This window comes from Piliocolobus tephrosceles, chromosome 14 (genome assembly GCF_002776525.5).
Source record: "Piliocolobus tephrosceles isolate RC106 chromosome 14, ASM277652v3, whole genome shotgun sequence".
Taxonomy (NCBI): domain Eukaryota; kingdom Metazoa; phylum Chordata; class Mammalia; order Primates; family Cercopithecidae; genus Piliocolobus; species Piliocolobus tephrosceles.
In genome coordinates, this window is record NC_045447.1 from 59,273,958 (window position 1) to 59,286,291 (window position 12,334).

At 41.0% G+C, this 12,334-nt stretch overlaps 1 protein-coding gene and 1 pseudogene across 4 annotated transcripts in view; one reads left to right on the forward strand and one right to left on the reverse strand.

The window, feature by feature from the left end:
* Positions 1–11,014, reverse strand: part of FOCAD (focadhesin) — a 317,972-nt gene extending 306,958 nt beyond the window's left edge. For 2 of the 4 annotated variants that reach the window (XM_023191713.2, XM_023191709.2), the window contains exon 1: positions 10,950–11,014. The gene's annotated coding sequence lies outside the window, so the exon portion shown is untranslated. Of the gene's footprint in view, positions 1–9,959; positions 10,014–10,949 lie in introns of all 4 variants that reach the window. The other 2 variants (XM_023191710.2, XM_023191711.2) reach the window with 2 other exon arrangements.
* On the forward strand, positions 4,052–4,363 carry LOC111526148 (annotated as a pseudogene).
* Positions 11,015–12,334: the final 1,320 nt, after the last annotated feature.

Consider the following 12,334-nt stretch of genomic DNA (forward strand, 5'->3'; position numbering starts at 1 on the left):
ATAGATAGATAGATAGATAGATAGATAGATAGATAGATAGATAGATAGATAGACAGACAGATAGTGATTGCAAAAGTACTTGCAAAGGAGACTAGGAATTTCCTCAGATAATGGCCCAGAGCTTTTCCATAAAGCATGGAAGAGATACCTAAGCCTGAAAAAGGTTGCAATACCTGTCATTCCTTCATTCAAGAAATATTTATGAGATGCCTACCTTGTGTCAGACACTATACTAAGCACTGGGAATACAGAGAAAAATCCCTACCCTGATAGATTACATTCCTAGTAGAGGGAAGATAAGAATAAGCAAAATAGTAAATTATATAGCATTTCTGAAGATAAGTGTTATGGATAAAAGTAAACCAGGGCGGAGGATAGACAGTATTAGAGAGAGGTTTCCATTTTTAAAAGGATGGTCAGGGAAAGCCTGAGGAAGTACTCAAGTAGACTGAAAGGGGCTAAAAGAGCAGTTTCATCATTCAAAACAGAAGATTCTAAGTGGAAAGAGTAGCAGTACCAATGCCATGGTGAAAGCAGGCCTCCGATGTCTGAAGAACAGCAAAGAGGCTAAATTGAGCAGATTAAGTGAGAGATGGAGAGAGTGGCTGTAAATGGAGTTGGAGAGGCAACAAATGGGTCAGATCATGGCAAGCCTCACAGGACAATCCCAAGACTGCCTTTTACTTTGGGTGGTAACGGGAAGTCACGGGAGAGTTTGGGGCAGAGAAGAGATCTCACTCATGTTTTTATAAAATCACTCTGGCTGCTGTTCTGACAATATTGCAAGGGGAAAGAAAGAAGCAATCCATTAGAAGGCCAGGACAGACTGCAAAAAATGGCCTTCGGTTGCTCCCAGTCTCTGTATACAAACCGCTTTACAAATTGACTTTGCTGCTCCCCTCGGAAAAAAGGTAGACTAATTTTCTATCCCCTTCATCTGGCTTGACCTGGTGACCTGCTCACACCAACAGCAGGGAAAGTGAAGCTGTAGAAGTTCTTAGTCCAAGCCTCAAAAGGCCACATAGTTTCCTCTTGTTATCTTGCTTCCATTAGACCACCATGTAAAGAAACATAAACATGAGATAGTTTACTGAACCATGTAGAGCAGAGACAAGCCATCTCAGCTGAGGCCTCCAAACCTACCAGTCCCCATCACTACATGAGTGAGCATGGGCAAGACCAACAAAAGAGTTGCCCCCCACCTACCCCAAGCCCAACCTAAGCTGCCATCCACAGAATCACAAACTAATAAGTAACTGTTGGTTTAAGCCACAAAACTTTGGGGGTTGGTAACAATAGATAACTAATACAGAGGCTACTGCAAGATCTGGGACATAAACAATGGGGGCTTAGACTAGGGTGACAGCAGTGGGTAGTGACAAGTACTTGGATTCTAAATACACTGTGAAGGCATAGCCAACACGCTTTCCAAAGTAACAGTATATATATATAGATTATGAGAGAAAGAAGAGCCAAGGATGATATTCAGGTTTTTAGCCTATGTCATGAAAAGGATGGAGTTTCTGTTAACTGAAAGAGAGAAGATTATAGGTAAAAAAGGAAATTCAGTTTAGTTTGAAATATATATTAGTCATCCAAACAGAAAATGCTGAGTAGGCACTGGATATACAGAGTCAGGAGTTCACAGGAAGGCCAGACTGAAAATATAAATTTGAAAGCTAGTAGGGTATTACTAGTATTTAAAGCTAATATTTAGGCCAGGCGCCGTGGCTCACACCTGTAATCCCAGTACTTTGGGAGGCCAAGGCGGGTGGATCATTTTTCAAGACCAGCCTGGCCAACCTCTCTACTAAAAACACAAAAATTAGCCTGGTGTGGTGGTGCGCACCTGTGGTCCCAGCTACTTAAGAGGCTGAAGCAGAAGAATCGCTTGAACCCAGGAGGCGAAGGTTGCAGTGAGCCGAGATCGTGCCGCTGCACTCCAGTCTGGGTGACAGAGGGAGACTCCATCTCAAAAAAATAAATTGGCCAGGTGCAATGGCTCACGCCATAATCCCAGCATTTTGGGAGGCCGAGGCGGGTGGATCACAAGGTCAGGAGATCGAGACCATCCGGGCTTACCACAGTGAAACCCCATCTCTACTAAAAATACAAAAAATTAGCCAGGCAAGGTGGTGGGCGCCTGTAGTCCCAGCTACTCAGGAGGCTGAGGCAGGAGAATGGCGTGAACCCGGGAGGCGGAGCTTGCAGAGATAGCGCCACTACACTCGAGCTCAGGGGACAGAGTGAAACTCCGTCTAAAAAAATTAAATAAATTAAATAAATAAATAAATAAATAAATAATAAAGCTAATATTTAAAGGCTGAATGATATGATCCAGAAGTATACGGTCTAATGACTGAGCCCTGAAGCACTTCAGTGTTAACAGCACTCTTATCAGGGAGATAAGGAAAAACCAGTAAAGGAGTCTAAAAAGGGACAATGAGGTAGGAGGAAAACCAGGAATTGTGGCATTTTTGCTAATAAAGGAAGAAAGTGTTTTAAGAAGCAGAGAGTGGGCTGGCACGGTGGCTCACACCTGTAATCCCAGCACTTTGGGAGGCTGAGGCAGGTGGATCACTTGAGGTCAGGAGTCCGAGACCAGTCTGGCCAACGTGGTAAAACTCCATCTCTACTAAAAATACAAAAATTAGCCGAGTGTGGTGGCACATGCCTGTAATCCCAGTTACTCAGGAGGCTAAGGCAGGTGAATCACTTGAACCCAGGAGATGAAGGTTGCAGTGAGCCAAGGTCAGTGCACTCTAGCCACTGCCACTGCACTCCAGCCTGGGCAACAGAGTGAGACTCTGTCTCAAAAATAAAAATAAAGAAGCAGAGAAAAGCTGTCTCAAAAAAACAACAACAAAAAACAAACAAACAAACAAAAAGAAACGCTGACAGGTCAACTGAGAGGTAGAAACTTGGAAGAGACCTTTAGATTTGGGAAAAAGAAAGGGCGAGGCATGGTGCCTCCACCTGTAATCCCAGCACTCTGGGCCCAGGCTGGAGGACTGCTTGAGGCCAGAAGTTCAAAACCAGCCTGAGGAACATGGTAAGACCCCACCTCTACAAAAAGTAGAAAAATTAGCCAGGTATGGTGGCGCATATCCGCAGTTCTAGCTACTCAGGAGGCAAGGCAGAAGTACCACTTGAGCCCAGGAGTTGAAGGATGTGGTTAGCTATGATCACACTACTGCACTTCAGCGTGGGCAACAAAGCAAAGCTCTGTCTCTAGATGAAAAATAAAGTCACTTTTAGAAAAGTAACTTCTTAGAAAAGTTACTTTTAGAAGAGTAATTTTTTGATAGAGGTGAGGGAGAAAACCTGATTAAAGTGAATTTAAGAAAGAATAGAAGGAAAGTAACTGGACACGAGTATAGTTATACCATAAGGGGTAACAAATAAATTGTGCAGTGGCTTACGCAGGAATGGGGTCAAAAGCTAATATTTTAACATGGAAAAATACCAGCATACTTGCATTACTGCAGGGAATAATCCAGTAATGAGGGAAAATGCTATGCTCAGAGAGAGAGACGCTGGAACCAAATCCTTGGGAAGGTAAAAGGAATGAGACCTAGTGCATGAGTGAGGAGCTGTCCTTAGAAACAGACTGTAGGTGAGAAAATAACAGATGGCAATCTTAGGTAAATGCAGGTATGCCCACCTCCCACATTCATGGCAATTTTAATTCACATTAAGGCGTTTTCTACACCTCTGGGCCCAGAATTGACCTAAAAATACTCAACATAACCTTCTAATCTTACCAATAGATAAGAATTGGCACACATGATGAAATGTATTTGCAAAAGTATTTTGGGAGTTCAGAGGTCAGGAAAAGATACATAAAAGCAAATAGGCCACACTGTCCATCCTTTCTCCGACAGATAACACAAATATTCACTGGAGACATATATGTTATTTTTAAATTTAGAAACAGTACTATGCCAACTGTCCTACTCTAACAGAAACTATAATGACTTGATGGATAAATGTTAACAACAGAAAGCTTCATCAAAATTTAAATTCTGGGAAACTGCCCCTTCTCAGGGTCATGATGGGCAGCCAGATGGCATCTGCCAGTAGGGTCGTCCAGGTAGTGAAACCACACACTCCATTAATAAGGTTTCCTGACAGAAGGGACAATCCTAAATCCGATGTATCGGAAGCTTTGAGATCAGCAGGGCTACCATCTCACTCTTCTGTAATTTCACAACATTCTAAAGGAAGTAAATCACCAGATTTGCTGATGTATCAGGGTCCACCAGATACTGCAGAAATAATAAAAACATTACCTCAGAAATACAGAAGGAAACTTGTGTCTCAAGAAGAAACTGAATTTATCCAACATGGAGGTCCTGAGTAACCATAGTGGCTGCTGTTTGTCATCAGACAATAGAATTATCTTTACAATAAAGGACTTCCAAAATGACAGATGAGAAACTGTATATTAAACACCTTTAATAAATACTATGAAAAAAATGAAATATAGAAAATTTAGATGGACACTTGTATTTCCTAATTTATGTATCTTGGTCAGCTTCTCCACAAGCTTACCTAAGTATTTATACACTTTATACTTATTAAAGTACACATTTTTAAATGTTGTATCTTGGTCAGCTTCTCCACAAGCTTACCTAATTATTTATACACTTTATACTTATTAAAGTACACATTTTTAAATGTTAGCCTATTAATTTACTCTTGATTATCAAACATTACCAGTGTTGAACTATTAAAAGCACATAATGTATCATAGGATCCTTATAATTTATCCTTATAATCATAATGTATCATAGGATCCTTATAATTTCACTTTTCTTTCTGTTTAGACATGGAAAAATTTATCAGTCAGAATTGCTGTTTTAGGTACATGATTTTCCTGAAATTGGGTGAGGATCAGAGAAATAATGACTCTATTACTTGTTCTTAATTCTCTGTTCTCTAATGTTTTTTCATTCACAAGTTTACTGGAGTATAACTGGCTTAGTAAGTATATCCTACTCCGAATGATAAAAATATAGTCAAGCTAAAATAGGTGACTATACTATTAAGATAGAGGAGATCATACAAAAGGTTCCAAAGAAAGTCAAAGAGTATAAAATGGAAAATAATTAAGAGACCAAAATGAAAATAGCATAGGAATAAAGATTTCACTAGAAATTGCAATTTATTATGTTTTGGAGGTTGTAAGGAAGCCTTGTTCTTTGGTTTATTTTACTGTTTTATGATCTTGTATGCAAATTCTGATAACCATTAACCTTCTCAAACTTAATGTCTCAAAGCCTCATAAAATCAACATAAATATTTACTTATTAAGCAGTTTATGAAACTTTAATGGGGCCCCTCCTGTGCCAAGGGTATGTATATTATGAAGTAAAGCCTCACAAAGCTAAATAAATTCTCTTCCATACCTTTAAAAAAAAAAAATTAAAAAAAAATCCAAACTACTAAAAGCTATCCATATGCTTCAGAAAAGTGCTGTCACCCTTACGCCCAAATCTAAGGTCTTTCTAACCTGTCTTCTCCTCTAAATAATCTTTCCTCGCTCTCTTACTCCTTCTCAAGCTTTTACACTGATACCATAGTCAATAAGCTTTTTTATATCCCTAGCCTCTTCACGAGATGCTCCCTGTCCTTCCTAGGCCTAATAGAAACTAAACTCCCCTTCTTTGGTGGCCCCCATCAGTACAGGCTAATCATCCTTCCAAGCCCAAGGCCCAGAAGAATGTTTCCAGACCACTTGCCCCATCCCACCCCCACTCCCTGTGCCTTTGAGGGTGTAACATCTAAGTATCTTCATCTCTCATATATACTGACCCATATGCAATCTAAACCTCAGAAATTTGGATCACATTCTACCCTTCCTCCCTGGGTACGACAGTCATCTACAGCTATCTGGGTGAGCAATTCGTCCAACGCACCACCAATCTCATTGTTCCTGAACACCTCCATTTCTACCATCTATATCCACAGCCAAACCCTACATGCCATCTATACCCTAAAAATCTTAAATTCCAATATTCTACTCTGACCAGAGTATTTCTATCCTTTTCATTATCTCCCTTTTAGCTACAAACACTTGTATATTTACTTCATCCAGACTTTTAATCATTTTAACCAATTATGTTATCTCAATCTTTCAGCTCCTCCTGGCTCTATCATCATCCCTATCCAGTGTAAAGTTCACATTCCATCACTCTGACCGTTCTTTCAACAATATTTTCAACTCCTTTGCATTCTTAACCATATGCACATAACAAAATCCAAATACTGTATCAATCCAACTACTTATCATCTCTGGTTCTAGTGAATTTTGCTGCCAAAAGTCACAGAATCATATGAACTAGTATTATTACAAATTAATGATCCTGGCCTATCTGGGAAACCTTCCAAAAACTGTAGTTGGCTCTTTCTCCTATTCCCAATAGCATCTGACCAGTCTCTTCTTGTTGAATTCTCTCCCTCCTTATCTTCTAGACGTCCAGTGTCATTAGGCTGTTCCTTCTGTCTTTTTCACTGAGTCATCTTTCCTACAGGGCGGTGTTTCCCAGGGTTTCCCTTCTGTTTTATTCTTTCTTATTCTATAAACTCTCTCTTAGGCATCATCCATTCTCACACTGTTTTAACTACCTATAAGTTGATAGCATCCTAATCTCTATCTCCAGCCTAAAATCCTCTATCTCCAGACCAAAGCTGCCAAATGCCCACTGAACAGCACCAATTGTGTGACCCAAACCCATGTCCAAGACTACTGATCTTATTCTCCCCATATATCTGATATTCCTCATGTGATTCCTATCTTGGGAAGTCATAAACCTAGGAGGTATCCTTGACTCCATCACTTCTTCATCCCCTACATCCATCTGGCCACTAACTCAGTCACCTTAATATATCTGGAATTCATCCTGTTCTCTCAAGCACCACTGAATTTTCGGAGTTCTGTCATATGTAATGGAAATTTTTGCCTTACTCCACTACAATGCATTCCTTACATTGCCTCATGAAACTGATCTTAACTTTCTTCCACTTAAAATCTATTACTCATGGATCACCACAGCCTCCAGAATAAAGCTCAAAATGGCTAACATGGTGTGGAAGAGAGCTTTCATTATTTACCCCTTGTCAACTTTTTAAAGTTCATCTCTCCATTCTCTCTCTTAACACATTAGGGGTCTATGTTCTGTCTTTAACCTATCTGTTTGTCCTCACTACTTTCTTGTGCCTGGCATGTCTTATCCTCTAATATCACCAACTAATTCCTACTCACTTTCAAACTTTAACTGAGATGAAAATTCCTCCATAAAGCCTTCTCTGAATCTCCTCAAACCTCACACACAGTTTTCTTCTATCCCCCACTATACTATGTATACAACTAATCATAATGTTTATCCCATTGTATTTTGGCATTATTTATGGAGTCCATGCAATACTGTAAGTTCCTTAAAGAAAATTTAAGGACCTAGTATAGAAGTAGTTGCTGTCTTTGCTGAACAAAGGAATAAATAAAAAATACTGAATACCTTTAATAACTATGACTCTTTAAAAAATTACATTTACTTAAATGTTTCAACAATTAAAAACATTTAATAAAAAGTATCCTCCATTCCTCTCCATGTGTATGTCCTAATAGCATATACTAAAATCAGGTTTGGTTACATAAACCAACATGCGCAATGATTGGAAAGCAAAGTAGAACTTAAGACTAAATTATGAAAGCAGGTAGGCCAAATAGAAAGGCTTGTCAAGAGAGAAGGGAAAGATACACCCTGGCAACCAAAAAAACTTCATAATAAAACTACAGTTACAACACTCACAATTACTGTATGACATTTGTTCAACATACTTATCAACCAAATTAGCAAGAACTCATCTGACCAAAAGGAGATTAGAAGATATCTTCGAAGGCATAAATCTCCAGTTTAGGAGCTTCAGTGGAATGCTTCATTGGTCCCCAGGCAAGTGAAAAGATAAGTCTTTAAACAAATAATGGTAATAAACTGACCATCTATGCAAGTTGAATTCTCAACTTCCTTTGGCCTAAAGAAATGTTTTCCCATCATGAACAGTGGAAAGCTATACAGTATTTAAAGTCAAGGGTTTTGAAACATCTTCAAAAATATATAAAACTAAAGTAACTCAGACTAATTAAATGAAAGCCAATATAAACTTTTAAAATCATAAATGTAATTTTATTACTTCCAATATGACCTGAGTAGGAAAAAAAAACAACAACAACAATGAGGCCAGAAATACTTAGAGGGTTATAAAAACTATATGTCAATCCATTGTTTGAAAACAGATGGGCTCTTCCACATCACTTAAAATTTTGTTGTTTCGAATCATTTACATGGAGGAAATTCACAAATATCCCTTGTCCTATTAGCTCAGCAAATCTTGTTTCTTATTATGTGGAAATAGTAACAAAACCTCCATCAATCTATTACTAATTGTGAATCACAGACTTATATTATACTCATGTAAGTATAGCATACTTTATTATACATCTCTAGATCTATAGATTTCTCATCTTCTAAAGAAATACATACCACCCACTTGATCAAAATTTAAATTATCACCCTAATTTTCTTTTTATACTTAAACCAAGTTCATTGTTATACATCAAGAAAAACTGATTAAGATCAAGTTTTGCTATAGACTAATAATCCTGACACTATTATTTCCTTAGACTTCCTCCAAATATAGTTATTATTTCTCATGGTGTTTTGTTTTTTGATTTTTTTTTTCCACTAGAATGTTAATGTCCTCAGCTCTTGAATTTTCCCACTTAACCTTCTAATCTTGATCAGGTCCATTTCTAGAACTGAAAGATGTAGCACTGACGTGAAGGCATCGCTTGAGGTCAGGATTTTGAGACCAGCCTGACCAACATGATGAAACCCCGTCTCTACTAAAAATACAAAAATTAGCTGGGCGTGGTGGCATGCACCTGTAATCCCAGCTACTTAGGAGGCTGAGGCAGGAGAATCACTTGAACCTGGGAGGCGGAGGTTGCAGTGAGCTGAGATCGCAGCATTGCACTCCAGCCTGGGTGACAGAGTGAGACCCTGTCTCCAAACAAAAACAAACAAACAAACAAAAATGTAGCAAATGCAAAAATTTAAAAAGTTATATTTTCTTAAATTTTCCAAACTCCTGATAGTGATATACACAATTTAATTCAACTAATCATTTGTGGACAATATCCCAAAAGTATCATGAAGCTAAGAATATTATGCCTCAGACTAACTGTTTCATAAATCATTTTAGACGGGGGTGGGGGGGTGGGGGGAAAGGCCAAACCATTTACTGGTAAGCACCATCAATCAATCAATAAATGAAAAACTCTGGTTACACCTCCACAAAAATTTTGATTTCAAACTATTTATTGACCTGGTTATCAGGCGTTAACTGGAGGCAACAATCAATTAAAATCCAGTAAATTTGGGGTTAATGAAACAAATGTTAAAATAGATACAATATTGATAAATACTAGCCACGTGACAGTAACTTCCTAACATTAAGTAAGCAAATAATCAAGGCAGAGGTTTTAGCTTCCACTAATCTATAAAAGCAAGTCAAAATGCTTTGAAAATTGCATTTTTATGCAATTGTTTCAATATCATACCTTTGTATGTAACACTAAAAAGCTCATGATTACCACATTTCAAAATTTAGATGAGTCACAGTGCTTTCTACGCAGGAATTGGATGTGAATCAAAATTGTAAACATGCACTTGCTTGGTAGTCAAAAAGTGAATGTGCACTGATACAATGTTCGTTGACACAGTAAAACATAATCATAAAATACATCCTGTGTTTTTAAAATAGTTACTTCCTAACTGCTAACACATTTCAGGAAACATACCATCTACCCCTCCTCGCTTTGAAAATCTCAAAATTATACTAATCCCATTCCCCTTCTTACAGATAGACCACTGAAAGCTATAGCCATTACTTACACAGTTATCAGGATTACACCCTCAGAGCCACCATAGTTTAAGGGATACTAGAACCTGAAAATAACAACAACAACAAAAAAAAAATCCAACTCAAATCTAGACAATAAAACTAGCATATAAACTGTAAGAAAACGCAGGAAATGCCGATTTTAGTATCTGGTATGAGGCTGACCATCAAGGAATCCATCAAAAAAGTTTGGAAAGTATGAATGAATGACTGCATGAAATTGGCAGGATTTCATTGATTTCAAAAGCTCCAAATTCAGGAACCACACTGAGAGATTAGGACGCCACAGCTGAAACTAAAACTCATGAAGGGTAAGTGCAACACAGCTGCACGTCTCCACACGTTAGCTGCTGCGAAAATTTCAAAACATATATCTAATAGACGCTTTCTTCAGGTAATTGCCGCAAGTGCGGACTGAGCCAGAGAACTAGGAGGCTGAAAACAGGCCCTGCTCACCCATAAGCCTTTGCATTATAAGTGGACATGATCTGAGTCAGTCACCGGGAATGAGAAGGAGAGTCACCCAGGCCAGGCAAGACGCGGCCAGAACCTCCTACTCTGTCCCCAACTAGGGAACCGGTCGAAGGAGAGTGGGACGACTGCAACCTGCTGCAGCAGGTATACAAGAAGCGCGCCGACCGGCTTCCGAGTCCGGATCCCACTGAGTCCCACCGCAGCCACCACAGCCAGCCCTGCCCCAGGTATCTCGGAGCTCCGTAACCTCAGAAGGCCTAGTCCTCCAGAAGCTAAGTGCCCCGTCAGGACCGGACGAGGGCAAAAAGCAGGTCCTGCCCCTTTTCGGCTGCCCCTCGCCGCAACGCGGCCTTGCCGCCACATGCTCCACTGCCCCGTCTCCCAGCTCAGCCCCAGCCCCGCAGGGCCTCAGCCGCCCTCCATGCAAGCCGACCGGGCCGCAGGCGGTGCGACCCAGCGGTTCCCGAGCAGGGGGCAGCGATGGCAGCCCGCCGCCCCGCACGGCTTACCTCCCTTCTGCCACAATCTCAGCCCAGCGCCGGCTGCCTGACGTGGCCCGCCCCGCCGCCTCGAACACCCGGGGGCGGGGACTGCAGAAGAGAGCCAATGGGCTGCACATCGCGAGGCCCTGTTCCGCCTCCTCCGGCTGCGGCCCGCCCTCCCCGACTCGCGCGCACGCGCGTCTAAGGCCCAGGCCGCGCAGTGCGGTTGGAAGGCGGCGTGGGCGGCGGACCCGAGCTCCGCAGCTGAGCTGGTGCGGGGAGGGCTCGCGCGGGGGCTGGCTGAGGAGCAGCACCGCAGTGAGGAGTTAGCCCAAGGAAAAGCATATTAAAAGGAAACTGCCTAGAGATGCCACTGCAGCGTGCCCGGGTAGTCCTGTTGGCAGCCTGCCCCTATGCAGCTTTTGGCCATGCAAAACGGCTTCTTGGTATTTGGAGATTTTGTTTCCCGGGGGAAATAAATAATACTGATAACATTAAGGATTCAGAAAATTTAAAGCAGACAGCCGACTTGCCGCGAAGACACTTCGTTCTTCGCTTGGTGTCTTTACTTCACTTGGCCAACACAGAACACTGCAGCTCTCCGCGCCACTGTGGTATATCCACTTGTTAGATAGTCCTGAGGGGCGTTCTAGCCCAAGTGTTTCTGTTGATGTAATCTAGGGGGAACTGGCGCGAGTAATTATTGCTTGTTATTGCTGTTACGATTTTGCCCAATATTTACTGAATGATAAACATGTATTTTCTCCTGGGGCGGGGTGGGAGCTCCCACGTGGGAAGGCTGTGACAGACAGACAGCAGCCACGATGAAACACGCTGAAAAGAGCCAGCAGAAAAAATGAGGAGAGACTGGTATAACGGAGTGGAATTCCGGTTGTGGATGACAGAATGGAAATTATACGCAAGATGAAAGAGTTAAGGCAAATTACTCTAAAAATATCTGACTTAGTTATTTCTAAACCCTGGGGCACCCTTAGGGGGAAAAAAAGTGCCTGGGTCTCGTCACTTGGTTGAAAAAGCTCTGCTGCGGGACCTTGACATTGATATTTTTCTAAGTTTCCAAAGTTATTTTAATGTGTAGACAATAAGTTCTGTCTCTCATTTTAGGAAGTGTTTGGTTCCCCATCACCTCAGAAAAGTAATTATGTATCACAGAACGTTATCAATTTTCCCAATAACAGACTATGCATTCACTAAGAATTTATCTAAATTTAATTTTGGGGCAGGGTGGGCTGGCTCACGCCTGTAATCCCAGCACTTTGGGAGGCCAAGGTGGGCTGAGTTCGAGATCAGCCTGAGCCACATGGTGAAACCCCATCTCTACTAAAAACAAAAACAAAAAACAAAAATTAGCCCTGCGTGGGGTTGCGCGCCTGCAGTCACAGCTGCTCTAC